This window comes from Marmota marmota, unplaced genomic scaffold (genome assembly GCF_001458135.2).
Source record: "Marmota marmota marmota unplaced genomic scaffold, marMar, whole genome shotgun sequence".
NCBI classification, from domain to species: domain Eukaryota; kingdom Metazoa; phylum Chordata; class Mammalia; order Rodentia; family Sciuridae; genus Marmota; species Marmota marmota.
The window spans coordinates 18197060-18214196 of NW_026000019.1; the positions used below are offsets into that span (position 1 = coordinate 18197060).

Below are 17137 nucleotides of genomic sequence, written 5' to 3' on the forward strand. Positions count from 1 at the left end.
CCCCCCAGCACTCCCGCCCCGGCCCAGCCCCACCGCGACCCCTCTGGGCGCGGCGCGCACGCCGACGCCCCAGCAGGCCGACCCGGCCTGCCGCTCGGGGCCGGGCGCCCTCGGGCCCCGGGAAGCCGCCCGCGCCTCACCTCCTCACGTCTCCGCCGGCGCTGCCGGAACAACTCCACCAGGCACCCGCGTCCCACCCGCCGCCCCGCGCTCTGCGGCCGGGCGGTCCCGTTCACTCAGCCGCCGCCGGAGCCCTGGGAGGGCGGAGGGAGCGGGGCGGGGGAGCGACGAGGGGAGGGGAAAGGGCCGGCTGGGCAGGAAGAGGCGAGGGAGGGGGCGGGCGGAGGCGAGGCGGGGCGGGCGCGCGCGCACCCGGCCCTTCGGCGCGGCGTGCGCGCTCCCGGCCGCGGAGGCGCCTTCTCTGCCCGGCGCCGGCGGCGCGGGCGCAGGCACGTCCCGGCTGGCCTGCATTTGAGCCCGGGCCCGTGGAGCCGCAACCTGACAGTACCGGAGTTGAAGGAGCCGGGACGCGCAAAGGCGCGTGAGTGCTCGAGGCTGGTGGAACCCGGGAGAGGACCCGTGCCTGCGAACCGCCCGAGCAAGGTGGACTGAACTCTAAGATTAATCCTTCTGGAGAAGATTATGTTCTTGCTCATAAGCCTGGTTTACATAGTTCCCACTAATCTTCAGAGAAGTCACCTCACAGAGAAAACTTTGCACCAGTCACTCTTTTCCGTCCTCCTTTCAAGGTTTGTGTGCACCTGAAGCGCCCCCCTGTTGGTTGGTTCTGAGGGACTCAGAGATTGAAGAGGGAAGTAACCTGCGGGAATGAACAGGAACGCGCTGAGCACCGTAGTGCCCGTATATGAATGGACACAAGGTACCCTCGATTGCACCTTTTCGTCCTTTGGGGTAATAGGTCTTGGAGTACAAAAAAAAAAAGAGAGAGAGAGAGAGAAACAAGCCAACTCTTTTTCGCCATAGATGTATCGATTGATCCTTAAACTGTCAATATTCTTCCTAGATTGAACAGCCAAAAATGACCTGTACATTTTCTGAACCTCTTTGGCACTTTTTTTTTCTGTAGATTTGTGACACTAATATAGTCAACCTTATTTAGGTTGATCTGTATAATATTTTGTCCCCCAGAAGAACCCTTGAGTATTTTCCACGATGGATCACGCCTGATAGGAAGTATTCAATAAATGTGACTCCAAAGAGCTCATGTGTTAGGCAATGTAGAAATGTTCAGAGGCGAAAGGATTGGATTATGAGAACTGTAAATAAAAGTGAATATAGTGCAGCAAGGAATAATTGTGTCCAGTGATTTCAGCTCTAGGATGACTTCTTTAGTTTAAAATGCTCCATTCTCTCCCACTTCAATTCCCAAGCCCTTGTTTTTCCATACAGATCCAGAAGCTACTAAGAAATGTGACATTTGTCCAAGGGCCATCTAATCCCAAGTTTCTTTTTACCTGTTTTCCTAAGGTTTATTTCTGAAGGTGCTGGGACATATCAAGAGTGTTCCAACTATTTTGTGTTTTCCCTGTCTGCTGGGCTCCTTCCCAGAGGGCATTTTATTAAGCTCTGTATTTCCAGAGTCTTCCTAGCCTTAGAGCCTAACTCAATGAATGCTGGTAGTGTTGGTGATTGTTGTGGTTTGGATCTAAAAATGTCCTCCAAAGAGCTCACGTGTTAGGCAATGTAGAAATGTTCAGAAGCAAAAGATTAGATTATGAGAACTGTAGCCTCATGAGTGGATTAATCTATTTGATGGATTAATAAATGGACTGCTGTGTGGTAACTATAGGTAGATAGGGTGTGGCTAAAAGAAGTAGGTCACTGGAGGCCTAAGACTGTATCTTCCTTTCTCTCTTTCTCTCTCTCTCACTCTTACACTCTCTCAAGCCCAAAGCCATAGAGTTGGCTGACATGACTGAACCTCTGAAACTGTGACCCCAAAATAAACTTTTCCTCCTCTAAGTTGTTCTTGTCAGGTATTTTGGTCACAGCAATGAAAAGCTAACGGTGATACTTAATAAAGTTAGAATTAAAATTAAAAATTAATGCAAATTATCTGTTGACTTCCTGAGACAAATTTAGTTTCAGTTTTCTTCAAGTACTAATAATTGAAACCAGAGGCACTCTACCACCGAACTACACCCCCAAACCATTTTATTTTATTTTTAATTTATTTCTAAGAAGGGTCTCACTAAATTGCACAGGCTAACCTCTAACTTGTGATCCTTCTGTCTCCACCTTCCAAACTGCTAGAATTACATGCATGGGTCAGTCACCACACCCAACAACATACATGTTCTATTTATAAATATTCAACAAGTAGGTGCTAAGGCTCTACTAAATAAAGTACAATAAAGATACACTGGGCACCATCAGGAAATCAACAAATGGAAAAGCCACAATTTCTGTCTTCTGATATTTTCTCACAAGAGCAGAGCTTTTTGACATAAAGGACAATGCTGAAATAATTATCTTCATTCAATAAGAAATTTAGCCAAAAAAAGAAAAGCATAAAATTTTTTTATGATGGAGACTCCAAAACAAATTTAGTGTTCCCCAAATTCAGTTCCTTATGCCTTTAAAAATAATAATAGTGACCACCATTGACTGTTTCCAGTTAGTTCTCCTATTTAAGTGAAGCATGTGGTAAGATCAATTCATGTACCAGCTTGCTAGAAAGAAAATAAAAACCTTGTCCCTTGGCCACATATCACACCAGGGATCGTTCTGTAAACCTGAACTTTTTCTTCAAAGTAGACCCTAGATAAGAGACAAGGCATGAGAAAATTTAAATATAAGACAGTGAATGTGATTTGATACAGATACATCCTCATCACAGGGAAAACAATTCTAAGCTTATGTCAATGAATTCATAACAAAGCTTCTCATAATGCTGCTCACTTCTCCCTCCACTGAGGCTTCCTTTGCATTAAGTGTGTCCTAGGAGCTCTGATCCGTGAACTAAAGGTCTCACTTTGGGAGAAGGTGTTACAGAATATTCCAGAATGATTCATAATATGACAAAAACTGGTGGACCAGTTTCAGATCTAACACACAAACTTATTTGTCCTGCATGATACTTGTTTAAAAACAAAACAAAAGCCAAAGTTAAAAAAGCAGATTTCACATGCATTTTGGGCTTCTCTTTTAAAAATGGAAAAAGTTAAAATCAATAAAAAGTAGAAGATCTGATAACAATGAACTTACATTCTCAGGCAACAACAATCATTTTTAGGACATAAGTTCTGTTTTGTCTCTGCATTCCATATCATTTCCTACACTATTTTGTTTCCCTCGCTTAGGTCTGCAACTCTCAATATATAATAGCTTAACATAAAAAAACTGTAAACAAGTTAGACATTGGACAATAATGAGAGTTTAAATTGTGGTATTTAACAGAATATCATATTGCTTTTACAGTAGGCATTACTGGTTGATTCCCTACCATCCATTTTCACCTCTCTGCAATTGTATACAGCCAAGGAAATGAGTTGAGTTAGGCCCATCTTCAGCTCCAGGTGTGGGCCCTATTTTACCATAATCAGCCTTTTCTCATCCTCAACTGACTCAGTATTCATGGTTAGGCACTGGCACAGCTCTAAATTGGTCCAATCATATGGAAGGCCAGATTCTGTGTTAGGAAATGAAGAGTGTTCTCTTTCCCACTCTGGCTGGTCTGAGGGGTGAATGTGAGTCCTATAGTTACTGCAGGCACTTTGCTAACATGAGGGAAGCCAGCCTGAGAGTGACACTGACACATAATGGAAGAACTCAAACCCAGTTTGAAGCCTTCCTCTGTGTTTAGTAACTTTTCTGAATCAATAAATTTTCTTAGCAGTTTAAGAAAGTTTGAGTTTGGCTTTTTATTATTTGCAACCAAAGCTATATTTTCCATGCATGTTACAGAAGAAAGAGCTACCATTGTATTATCTGACTCTTCCAAAGATATATATCCAATGGGATGCTAACAACCTGTTTGGTAAGATTTCAGAGGGTCTTAAAGGAACTTGACCACTCCCCCCAAATCCTTCCCTGACTAGGTTATTTAATGCAATCATCACTATACATTTTTTTTAACTTTGATTTAACTCTGTCCCTTATTTAAACCAATTTCACTGGGAAGAGCACTTAATGACTGTAATCTGTTATCTTTTATGAGTTTATCATGGTTTCTGAGTCATTGTTTGGAAGTGGAAAGACTGGAAAACATGACACTGACTTCCTGAGGAAGGGGGACATCGCAGAGGGAGCAAAAAATGTAATAGAAATGAGGCTAGAAACATAGAAAAAAAACTTTCTAATTCACTTTATGTTGGGCTAAAATTCAGAGTAATCTAGACAAATCATACTAAACCTGTATGATAAACGGAACCTATATTACTATTACCCTTTTAAGACTGTATAAGAATACACTCAAACAGTACGTATATGAGGATCAGGGAACTTCCTTATGGAAGAGGTAGGCAAAGCCAGAAATGTATTTTAAAGAAGAATAGCTAGCCTATTGTTTTATAATTTGATAAGAAATAAAAAAGATACCTACCAAAAACTGTTTTCTATCCCTGTAGTGTCTGAAATTTACCCCACCATCAGAGTTCTTTTCTTTGATCTGGGACAGTGATCTACTATGTATAGTGTACAACAAAATCAGTTTTGGAGATTACTTTAAAATCTGTTCCTCTTTATCCAACCCCTAAGAAATTCAGTACCTCTGGGGTAGGATCCAGGACTTATTTTAATTTTTTATTATTAAAATTTGTTTAAGAACATAAAAAGTAGAATATAATGAGCCCTCTTGTGCCAGTCACCAAGTTTGCAAAATATCAATGTAATCACCTCTTCCCTACTCTGCCCCCACTTGAGCTTCACCCACAAATACTTTAGTATATAGCTCTAAAAAATAAGGATTCTTCTATTGCAATCAATAAAACCCAGAATGTAGGATATTCTACAGGACAGACCACCAATATCATTTAACAAATAAATTGCATAAATTTAAATGGAAGGAGACAATGTTGGGCTTCTTTTGGATTTTTTATTCATTTCTTTTTAACAGATTCATTAGGTATAATTGGCATGAAACAAACCATACATATTTGAAATGTAAAATTTAACAAGTTTTAACATGTACACTCCTGTAAAACCATCACTGGCCAAAATAGAGAACATATCCATCATCCCAAAAAGGGTTCTTGTACCCCTTTGTCTGTTCTGCCTCATCTCCTACATCCTCTGGCAACCACTGATCTGCTGTAATTATAAATTAGTTTGCATTTTCTGAAGTTTTCTATAAATGGATTCATCAGTACATATTCTTTTTGGTATTGCTTTTTTTACTTAGCATAGTTATTATGCTTATTATTCTTGAGATTCATCCATATTGTTACATGTAAATAAATTTTAATCTTTCAGTCTTACAGCAGGTATCCACCCCCAGTACCCCCATAAGCCAAAGGGCTTCAGTATATTCTTGTCTTCATCTTCTTCTAATGCTCTGCTTTTCTATTTTCCTTTTTCTAGAATCTGGGAATTCCCCTTTCTTACTTTCAAGCTTGGCAAAATATCATTTTTTTCAATTTTTTAAGTTATCATCCAACATTTTTATATTTTTAGAAAAGTAGGGAATTTTTCCTTGCCAGTCTACTTTATCATGTTAATCTGAATTGATTAATTTTTTTTGACAGTGTAAAGAAACTGTTGTACAGGAACTCCATTTCTGTAACAAAGTAAAAGGGCTCTCTTCAGAGAGGTGCCTGGCCTTGTGTGGGTGTGGTGTCAGACATTTTAGCAGAGTTCTTCCCGGCTGGCGCTTTTTCTACCTCAGTCCTCCAAACACAGCTTTGGCAGAAAACCACAAGTTCCCTTGAAGTAATTGCCACAGGCCTAGTAAATTCTAGGTTTTGACATATAAGAAATATTCCTTAAATACATATGTTTTGCAGGAAAGCAACTTCAAAAATTACAACTGCATTCATAGCAAGGGGAGGAAAATTACCACTTTTCTCTTCTGAGTCAAGGGAAATACACATCCTCTCCACTACTCTCTCGCCCTCCCTCCAAGGCATTTTTCTAGTCCCTTTTCCCTTTGCCACATAAAAAAATCAGCTAAAAATTTGAAAAAGAGATTTCTAAGTTCTAATGTAAAATAAAGGAGAATTATTAAATGACAAGGGCTATTGTTTTAGAATATATTAAAAGATCCCTAACACACTCTAAAACTTCTTCAATTTCAGGAAGACCCTTACTACTCTTTAAATCTTTAATTTGTTGACAACAACAGCTTCTTTGTGGAAAATTTTTAGCTTATGGCATTTATGTCTACATATATCACTGCTAATAATTTCAAACTTTATACCAAAATCCAAACTTAGGGTTATTTTTAATCAGAACTGTGTACTATAATTATATTCAATATATGTTGGGCTCAGGCTGTAGCTCAGTGGTAGAGGGCTTGTCTCGCAAGTCTGAGGCACTGGGTTCAATCCTCAGTACCATATAAAAATAAATAACTAAACAAAGATATAAATATATACATATGTGTGTGCGTTATTTAAAAAGATAGATGGTGAGTAAATGGATGTTTGATGGTTCATTCTCCATTCCTTTTAGTATATTTTAAATTATGTAATCATTTTTTATTGAATACCACCATCAATTTGTGTCTCACCTTGAATTGTCAGTCTTTCTTAATTGATCTCTTTCTCACTCTATTCTACATAAGACCTGGTATATACTTTTTTATAATGTCTATAATACTTTCTTATATATAAATTTTTTCATGACTTTCTCCACTAGATGATGAGTTCACTGAAGACAAAAATCATGTCTTTTTTTTCATTGTAGTGGGGTTTGAACCCAGGGCCTTGCTCATACTAGGCAAGTGCTCTACCCATGAGCAACATCCCCCAACCCTTTTATTTTTAATTAATTTTGAGACAGGGTCTCACTAGGTTGACCTTAAACTTGCCCAGGCTGCCCTTGAACTTCTGATCCTCCTACCTCAGCTTCCCAAGTTGTTGGGATTACAGGCATGTACTACCTTGTCAAGCTTGTTTCTTTTTTTCCTAGTATTAAGCCCTCATGTTTATTGTAGGATGATAAAAATAATTAATGAATGAATGACTTCACAGATTTTTGTTAGAAATTCCTGAGCTTCTTCTCAGTGAAACAGAAAGCTTTAATAGTATAAAACATTATTGAGTTTCCTGATATTTGACCATAAATTAGTCTTAGCTGCAAGTAACAAAAGTATTCCATTCATAAAGCAAAAATTTTTTAAAAATTAAATCTACAGTATAACTAAGGATCAAATACTTTAATAAAATATGTTGAAGCTAATCATTTTATTAGAAGAAACGTAGCTAAGTCTCTACTCCTGACTACTTGCCTCAGCATCCATTTTCTCCTGCCACTTAAGTAACAGAACTCCAGATTTGCTCAAAATTTAAAATTATACAGATAAAAGACTGTAATTCTTGCCCTCCCTTGTAGCCATACATTCGGACAAATGAGAAGTAACTGGGAAATTTTCTTCAAAAAGAGGAACTGGTGGATCCGTGGCTGTAGCTCAATGGTAGAGTGCTTGCTAGCACGAGTGAGGCACTGGGTTTGATCCTCAGCACCAAATAAATAAATAAAGGCATTATGTCCATCTACAACTAAAAATATTTAAAAAAACAAAAAAAAAGAGGAACTGGGCTCCTTTTTATCCCTTTCTTCTTTCCTGCCACCTAGAACAAGTTGCTAGATTGTTCATCAGCCATCTTGAACCAAAGGACAGGGCCATCCCAGGAATGGTGGAATGGTGAGTTAGAAGGAGGCTAGGTCCCCTGTGACTCTCTCTGACCTGAAATGCCTGCTTCCAAACTTCTTTTATAGAGAATGAACCTTGTGAATTTAATTAATTATTTATTTTTTTGAATTTTACTCAGTACAGCTGAATTACTGTAACCACTATTCTCAACCTTAAACTTTATCTTGGGATCACATTCCTTCTTACTTGAGTCACATGATTTTTAGAATAGAGAGTTAAAATAGTTTTTGTAATAAAATAATTTCTTTAAAACTAAAATTCTCCATTTAGATCCATCTCATCTAGAAGGATAGCTGATGTGTGATGTTTGGATAAGAATTTTAGAAATTTTATCTTAATAACCATAATTAAAAGGGGTTTTCAAGTCTATTTTGGTAGATAATCTTTTCAGTGAAAGTACACTGCATTTTTCCCTTAGAAAGATTGAGCTTTTTCATTAAAATTCTTCATTTATTTCTTCCGTAAATGAGTATTCTACATTTCATTTATTTCAGGATTCTACTATAGTGATTAGTGAATGAAATTAACACAGATTTTGTAAAAGTTTTTATTTAATAAATTTGAACTTGCAATGTTTCTTTTCTCCTATGACCTATACCTGCAAGTTCTGAAGTTTCCACCAACTGTACAGTGGAAAATCATGTGCTCATTACAATGAGCTGATGTGACTTGTGAGATACAGTCAAAACATAACTGTTCTCTTGAAATGATCTCAGTTAGGGGGAATTTTTTTCCCCTGCTACTAAAGTGAAAATTACTAAGTTTCATGACCTTTTGGATTACTTATAGAAAATAGAAAGTTTTACATTTTAAAATCATCAAAAAAAATCAGCCTTGATTTGATATTTAGAAGGGAAAGTCTTAGAGAAAAGGAATGTGGTTAGTTTTTCTCATCCCTGCCCAGTTCCCCCCCGCCCTGCTCAGTGGCTAATCTTAGTGACTCTCCCAATTGGAGTGCAGGAGGGAATAAGGAAAAGGCCCTGGATTGACTAGGGGTATAGTGATGGTTTTTGTGCTCTCTGTGACTCTTGTCTTGTGGGCACTTTTGTGAGCTCCTGGGAGGCTCATGTGCTTGGCCACTCAGGCTGCACTCCTCCACCTTCTGTGATATAGGCTATGTATTATATTCCTACATCTCCACTACCCTTACTTTTTTGGAAATCAACACTGCATTGTTCTTTCTGTTACAGCCCAACTGACATCTCAGGCAGTTTTCTTGGGCAAGAGTCAATTAGAGCTCCAGAATAGCTCTTTCTCCCCTGTGTGACCCACCTCTGTCCATGGAAAGCGTCATGCATCCTTTGTCTTTTTTTTTTTTTTAAGCAATTTTTGAAGTTGTTGATGGACCTTTATTTTATTCATTTATTTATATGCAGTGCTGAGAGTCAAACCCAGTGTCTCACACATGCTAGGCAAGCGCTCTACCACTGAGTCACAACTTCAGCCCTGTATCCTTTGTCTTAACAAACTTTGAAGAGCTGGCTAAATGAAGCTGGCCATATCCCCACAATAGCAAAGAGCCTGCCATGTCTTTCTGACCCTCTAAATTCTCCATTCTTTCCGCTATTGTTCTCTGAAAAAATTCTGTAAGAAACCCCACTCAATGGGTGTAAGGTGAAGGGGGAAATACCTGCTTTTCTTTCATCCTAATGAGGGGGGCACAGGATGCACAGCAAGGTGTTCTCTGAAGAATACTGCATCACAAATGCACTCTCAGTTTCCACAATCTGACCTTTATCGTTTTCAAGAACCACCTAACCAGTGGAAAAATCTGTCTCAAAATTTCTGCTTCGTGGTCTGGCACTTCACTCTGAATATCATACCTGTTGCATTGGCGTGCTTAGGCCAAAAAAAAAAAAAAAAAAGAAAAGAAAAGAAAAATTTTGTACCAGGGATTGAACCTAAGGGCACTTAACCACTGAGCCATATCCTCAGCCCTTTTATTTTTCATTTTGACAGAGTCTCACTAGGTTGCTTACAACCTCACTAAGTTACTGAGGCTAGCTTCGAACCAACAATCCTCCTACCTGTTACAGTTCTTATAGCTTTAGGTTTCAAATAGCCAGACTTCTCAAAGACAAGTTTAACAAGAGAAGATTAGCACAGCTTCCCAATATGTTACATTTTTACTTTTGAGGGTTTTGTTTTGTTTTGTTTTTGTTTTTGAGACAAGGTTTCATTATATTGCCCAAGTTGGTCTCAAACTCTGGACCAAAGGATCCTCACACCTCAGCCTCCTGAGGAGCTGGAACTACAGGCAAATACCACCATACCTGACATAAATAATATTTTTTAAATTAGAACAGGAAGTAAACAAGCTTATCATAATAATCACAACATAGTCACTAATATACAAAGTAAAATTTGATATTTCTCTCTGCTCTATAAACTTTATCAATACTTTCTTTTAATTCCTACATTCTCTTTCCCACTCCATCAGGAATTCCTTTAGACATAAGAAACTCTCTTCTACCAAGCTCTGAATTCTTTATCTCAGAGGAAAAAATATCTTTCAGAATATATATTTGATCAACCTCTTTAAAAACAAATGCCACTTTTAAAACAAGTGTCCTTCTAGATATATGTGTAGCTACTTCAATTTATACAATAATTCCAATGACTACTTTATACAGCTTGATACTGAGTTCAATTTCTGCATATTTTAACTTCCTTGGCTCCAAAGACTTGTTTTCCTTCTAAGTGGATGAGCAGAAAGAAGGGAAATGTAAGCATTAAACATACTGTGTCCCTGTCATGATTCCCTTCTTACTCCTCCTCCCATCAGAATAAGATATTTGTTTTTTGGTTTTTTGTTTGTTTGTTTTTGTTTTGTTGCCTTTACTTACCATCAAAATTCTGCCTTTGGGGGGCTATTACTTCAAAGTCTTGCCCTTCTCTCTTGGTCAAAGCATACTATATAATTTTCCTTTGGTCACAGTAGTTTAATAGTACCTATTTCCATTCATTCATTGAACAAATATTTATTGAGTCCTTCTTAGGTAAAAGTTATTGTTTTAGTTATTGGGGATGCAACAGTTAACATTGACAAAAGAAGTCCAAGCCTTCACAGATACTGTGGAAAGCACCAGCAATTAACAAGTAGACAGATATAATAATGTAATATCAAGGGGCAATCAAAGCAATGAAGAAAACCAAAACAGTGTAAAAAAAAGTGTCATTTTAGACATGGTAATCTGGAAGATAGTCAGGAAATGAGGCTCAGTACAAATGGCCTGAGATGACAGAGCCTTGGCGTGCTCTGGGAAGAGCAGGACAGCCAGTGCAGCTTGGAGCCAAGGATAAAGGGGAAAGTGGTAGGAGTTAAGTTGTGGGGAATAGCTAAAGACCACGATGATTGGGGAACCTAGAAAGATTTTCTTCTAAGTTGATGGAAAGCCATTTTGTGTAGCGGAGTTGTGAGATCAGTTCCATACTTTAAAAAGAACATCTGTTTCCAGTGTTGAGGATTAATGTAGAGAAGCAAGAGTAGGAGCAAGGAGACTAATTAGAAAACTAGTATAAAAGACCAGGTAAAAGAGGATGGTGCCTTGAAATAAAGTGGTAATGGGGGAGAACTAGTAACAAAGGATCAGATTCTGGATGTATTTTGAAGATCGAGTCAATAGGATTTTTTAATAACCTGAGATCTAAAATATAGTCAGAGATTTTAAGAGCTTTAGCCTAAGCAACTAGGTATATGGTGGGAACATTAGGGAAGGAGCAGAGTGAACTAGGAAACAGACATAATCTAAAGTTCAGTTTCACACTTTAATTTGGCAATGATTAGACATCCAAGTGAAGTCTTTGACTAGAAAATTAAATATATGATCTTGGGTTTAGATCCAAGATTGTGAGAGAAATTTAAGACTCAAACATTTATATAGTTTTCTTTATTTAAATAAAAAAAATCTTAAAAATTACAGAAATGTTGAAACAAGAATCTTTTCCTTAATCATTTGAGAAAAATTACCAAGGTTGATCTAATAATAACACAGTGAGAATGCCCATCACCCCCTGATGCACCCCACAAGAAAGGACATTTCGCTTCTCTCTCTCTCTCTCTCTCTCTCTCTCTCTCTCTCTCTCTCACACACACACACACACACACACACACTATACACTATCAAAATCTAGAGGGGCTGGGGATATGGCTCATCTAGCATGCGTGAGGCACTGGGTTCAATCCTCAGCACCACATAAAAATAAAATAAAGATATTGTGTCCACCTAAAGCTAGAAAATAAATATTTTTTTAAAAATCTAGAAATTAAGAGTAGTCTATTAATACCATCTAATTCTCAGAACTTACTCAAATTGCAGTGCCCTTTCTGTCAGAATGACTCAGTCGAGAAGCACGTGTGCCTTCACTTTCTGTGTCTCTTTAGTCTCCTTCAGGAACAGTTTTCTTGGCCTTGGATTTTTGTGATCTTGCCATTTTGAAAGATTGGAAGTCATTTATTTGAAATACATTCTCTAATTTATATTTCTTTTGTGTTTCATCATGATTAGATTCAGATTGAACATCTTTACTAGGAATATGATATTCCTAGTAAAGATGTTCAATTTTGTCCTGTCTGGTGGTGGGGGTACAATTTCAATTTGTCTCTTTAATGATGTTCATTTGAATCACTCATTAAGGCAATATCTTAGAAAGCTTTTCCATTTTAAAGTTTATTCTTTTCCTTCTTTGTAATTAATAAGTGTTTTATAAAAGGGTACTTTGAAATGACAAATATCTTTTCCTTACCAATTTTTCAATGTGTTCATTTATTAATATATGTCTATATTGATTCATGGTTTATTTAGTGAATTATCATCTGTTGCTGTCATTATTTAACTTAATGCTCAAATTGTCCCAGATTTTGCAAGTGGAAATCCCTTTAAGCTGGCTTTTCTCAGTTTTTTTCACATTCTTAGAGCACTTTTCTTTATGGCTCAGCAAGATGTTTCAAACTTATTTTATACTTTTGCTATCCCTATTAATGGAACCAGCTATATCTCTAAGAGCCCTGTTTGTTTGTTGTGGAGAATGGTATTCAAGGCCAAAAATCTGAGTGCTACATATGCTCAGTTGCTATTAGGGTGGTGTTACTTCTCGGCCCTCTCAATGGACAGAGCTAAAGAATATGAAGATAGAAACAGAGGTACAAAAATGATAAAAGATATCACTTTGATATCTATATTTATTTCTCTATATATCTCTATCTAAATATATAACCACAAATTCATACCAATGAATGCCTTCTATTGCAATCCAACATCACAGCATTTATTCTAGTTTTCTTCTTTTCCAGTATCTGGCTCCAACTTTTTAATATGTTTACTTATTTTTTTTTATTTTTAGTTGTAGATGGACACAATACCTTTATTTTGTTTATTTATTTATTTACTTATTTTTATGTGATGCTGGGTATCAAACCCAGTGCCTTACATGTACTAGGCAAGCACTCTAAAACTGAGCCACAACCCCAGCCCTAATATGTTTACTTATATGGTCAACCCCATGAATGATGAATTTTCTAATGTTGCCACCACGCCTTTCCCTGTGCAGATGTTTCCTCAACCCACTGGGACTCCAACATCTGCCCCTCCTAGGTGAATGCCTTCCGCATTCTACTTAGGCTCTTACTCCTCACTCATGGCCAGTTTTCTGAGTGGATGGCTAGAAGCCACGCCAGATTCCCTCTGCTCAGCTTATGACTGTATGTGAGGCAGTCCTCTTTTGTAGGCATCCTCCTCTCCCAGATTGAATGCCAAAACCCAACTCTGAGCCTCTGTGAGTCTCCCCAACTCAGACTCAATGCCAACCTTCTTTTGTTCCATTCACCAATGGCTTTGAGAATAAATCATTAAGGAAGGGAAGGGAAGAGCAAAAAACGAAAGGGAAAGAGAAAAGTGTGTGTGTGTGTGTCTGTGTGTGTCTGTGTGTGTATATATATAGTTTTTGAAGCCATGAAACTGGTTGAGAACTCCTAGGGAATGAGGAAAGGTAGAGAAAAGGAGAACTGAGCCTTGAGGCACTCCCACTTTGACATTTACTTGTCAGAGTAATGAGGAGGAACTAATGAAGAAGGCTGTGAAAATGGCTAAAAGGACAAAGAGAAAAACAAGGAGAAGGAAGTTTCTTGGAATCCAATGTAAAATGTGTTCCAAGGAGATCAATTGTGTTAAACACTACTAAGAGGTCAAGCATGATGAAGACAGAATTTGGCATTGGGTTTAATGATATGGAAAGTAGTGATATACTTCATGAAAGTATTAACAGTGGAATAGTGAGCACAGAAAGCTTTATTGGAGTGTATTCAATATAGAATAAGAGATGATGATATGAGGATAGAAATATAGATACTACCTGTGACATTTCCTATAAAGAAGAGTAAATAAAGAAGATGGGAGGGGAGGGGGGGATAGTAGAGGATAGGAAAGGTAGCAGAATACAACAGTTACTAATATGGCATTATGTAAAAATGTGGATGTGTAACCGATGTGTTTCTGCAATCTGTATTTGGGGTAAAAATGGGAGTTCATAACCCACTTGAATCTAATGTATGAAATATGATATGTCAAGAACTATGTAATGTTTTGAACAACCAATAAAAAAAAAAGAAGAGTAAATAAGTGGGGCAGTGGCTAAGAAGGGATATGGATTCAAAAGAAGGTTTATTTGTTAATGAAAGACATTAAATATATTTGCATATTGGTGTGACCCTACAGAAAGAAAAACTGATACAGGAAAGAGATGGGTTATTTAAGGAACAAAAGGGGATGGGGGTGCTGAGGTGGTGGCTCAGTGGTAGAGCACTTGCCTACCACGTGTAAGGCACTGGTTTTGATCCTCAGACCACATAAAAATAAATAAAGGTATTGTGTCCATCTACAACTAAATAATAATAATAATAATAATAATAATAATAATAATAATAAGGGGTGGGAATGGGTGTTTAAAGTGGAGCCAGCCATCTGCAATATAGGAATAGGTCTATCTCCTATAGACCAGGAGGAGAGTTAGATTCAAAGAGGAACAGTTTAGCCTTCTCAGAAAGAGGAAGGGTAAGGTGCAAGTAAATGAGTAGAAGTGTTGAGAGGCTGAGAAAGTTCTTTTTTTCTTGAAATAAAAAGCAAGGTCATCAGCTGAGATGGAGGAAGGAAAGGCTTGAGGGGAACAGCATTATCTTGAACAGTGGAAGAGTCAAATGACTGGGGACTTGTAAAGAATGAATGGGCAACTCTTGAGAACCTACCTGAGGCTGGAGGTCATAATTTAAATGAGCCCAACTAGCATGTGACTTGTTTTTCTCCTGTTGATTAAGTGCAGGCTCTGAGCAAGGGAAGTTGTATTTCACTAGGCTTGGGTTTTGCCAAGCAAGTACCAAAGGAGAGAAGGTCAAGGGTATTGGGGTATGAGGTACAACCACTCCTGGTACAAACCATTTCATGAAAGAGTTGAAAAATGGTAACTATATAATGTTTAAGCTGCATTTTAATAAAAATCAAAATAACTATAAAGTAGTTTCACCATAATGAAATACTTATATAAAAACATAAATATATAAAGAAAATATCTTCTTACCTAGAATTGCCAATTACCTTTGGAGATAATACTACTAATGTGTTCAGGAATTACCAATACTAAATAAATTGGAAAATCAATATCATCTATCAATATTGTCACTATACAACTATGGGCTTTATGATAAATGAATGTTGTTCCTTACTCTTAGGAATTCCTGGAATAAATTTTCCCCCTTGCATCTAGAGGGGTATTAACTTAAATCTTTTGACTCACCTCACCCTTCTGCCTATTCTGAGGCACCAATAGCTTAAATAGCTTTTAATTTAGTGATTTTATTATCTCATTCCAAGATTATATATAACTAAGTTATTAGGGGTATACATTGGTTCTGACTATGTGAGAATAGGTGTGAGTATATCACAGATGGCTGGCTCCACTTTTAACACCCAGATGTTCCTTAGACCTCAATCATTGTTATATATGGTAGCCAAGACTTTTGTGTACTTATCCATTCACTTGTGATTACTCAAACAACATCCATGTATTGGCATGGGAAAGTGGTAAAAATTATTGTGCCAGGATTTCTGCCCTCAAGAGGTTTTCTCAATAGTAGGCCAGATGAGACATTTAGACAAATAGTCCTATAAAGCAGCATATGATGAGTGTTATACTGATACAAACTACAGGCCACAGTAACACAGAGCAGCAGATAGTTACATGGAAAAAGCATTAGGGAAAACATGATATTTGAACTGGGACTTGAAGGATGGCATGATTTTGAAATATACCTTTAAAAAAAATTTCTTCTATGCTACTTTACAATGAGCCAATAAAATATAGTTTTCTCTATTGAGTATCTATATGCCTACTCCCACGTATTAACACCAGGAAGAAATTCCAAGGTCATATATATGTACTGAAATCATTGATTTAGGCGAAGAATATTATGATTGGCTCCCAAAGTTCTATAGATTGTTCAAATAATTCATAAATAAATATGAGTAAAAAAAAAGAATAAAGAAAGTGTTCCAGGGGGGTGCAGTTGGGGCTCAGTGGTAGAGCACTTGCCTAGCATGTGTAAGGTACTGGGTTTAATCCTCAGCATCAAATAAATAAATAAAGGTATTGTGTCCATCTATAACTAAAAAAAATTAAGAAAGTATTTGAAGCAGAAGGAACAATATGAGAAAGACATTGGAGGTAACATGGAAAATGTTGAAAAGAATAGTATGTTTTAGAAATCATCTGATGGAAGCAATAAAATTTATTCAGTCAATTTTAAATAAAATGGAATGTTTTTCGAGTGTTGGGGATTGAACATAGGGTTTCATACATGCTAGGTGAGTGCTTTACCACTGAGCTACATGCTCAGCCCTCTTTATTTTTCAGACAGGGTTTCGCTAAATTGCCAATGCCGGCCTGGAACTTATGGTCTTCCTGCCTCAGCCTCCAGAGGAGCTGGGATTACAGAAGTACACCACCATGCCTGGATTTTTTTTTTTTTTTTTAATAAGAGCTTTCCACAGATTCAAGGTCAGGCAGGAAGTGTATCTGGGCTCCACATATGGGTGGAACCAGGAACTGGAAAGTTAAGAACCAAGGTTAGTCTTTCCTTCTTTCTGGAGCTATTTTACCTCTCATTTCTATTTTTTACTATCTATTTATTTTTTCTCTCCCTCCTCCCTAGCATGTCAGTTCAGGTCCTCTAAAGTGTGCACCAAGATACACATATAATATTAAAAATTACCCTATCCCTTCGCATTGTCTCCTAACAAATTATGAGAATCTACA

The 17137-nt window shown here is 37.7% G+C and overlaps 1 protein-coding gene and 1 long non-coding RNA gene across 5 annotated transcripts in view; one reads left to right on the top strand and one right to left on the bottom strand.

Annotated features, from left to right (window-relative positions):
• Window positions 1-341, bottom strand: part of Rabgap1l (RAB GTPase activating protein 1 like) — a 592157-nt gene extending 591816 nt beyond the window's left edge. For 2 of the 4 annotated variants that reach the window (XM_048810001.1, XM_048810007.1), the window contains exon 1: window positions 141-341. The gene's annotated coding sequence lies outside the window, so the exon portion shown is untranslated. The remainder of the gene's footprint in view (window positions 1-140) is intronic. The other 2 variants (XM_048810002.1, XM_048810005.1) reach the window with 2 other exon arrangements.
• A 24-nt stretch (window positions 342-365) lies between these two features.
• The window catches only part of LOC125618660, a 46779-nt gene continuing 30007 nt past the window's right edge, over window positions 366-17137 (top strand). Inside the window, exon 1 of the long non-coding RNA XR_007350002.1 lies at window positions 366-880. This is a non-coding gene — a long non-coding RNA (uncharacterized LOC125618660). The remainder of the gene's footprint in view (window positions 881-17137) is intronic.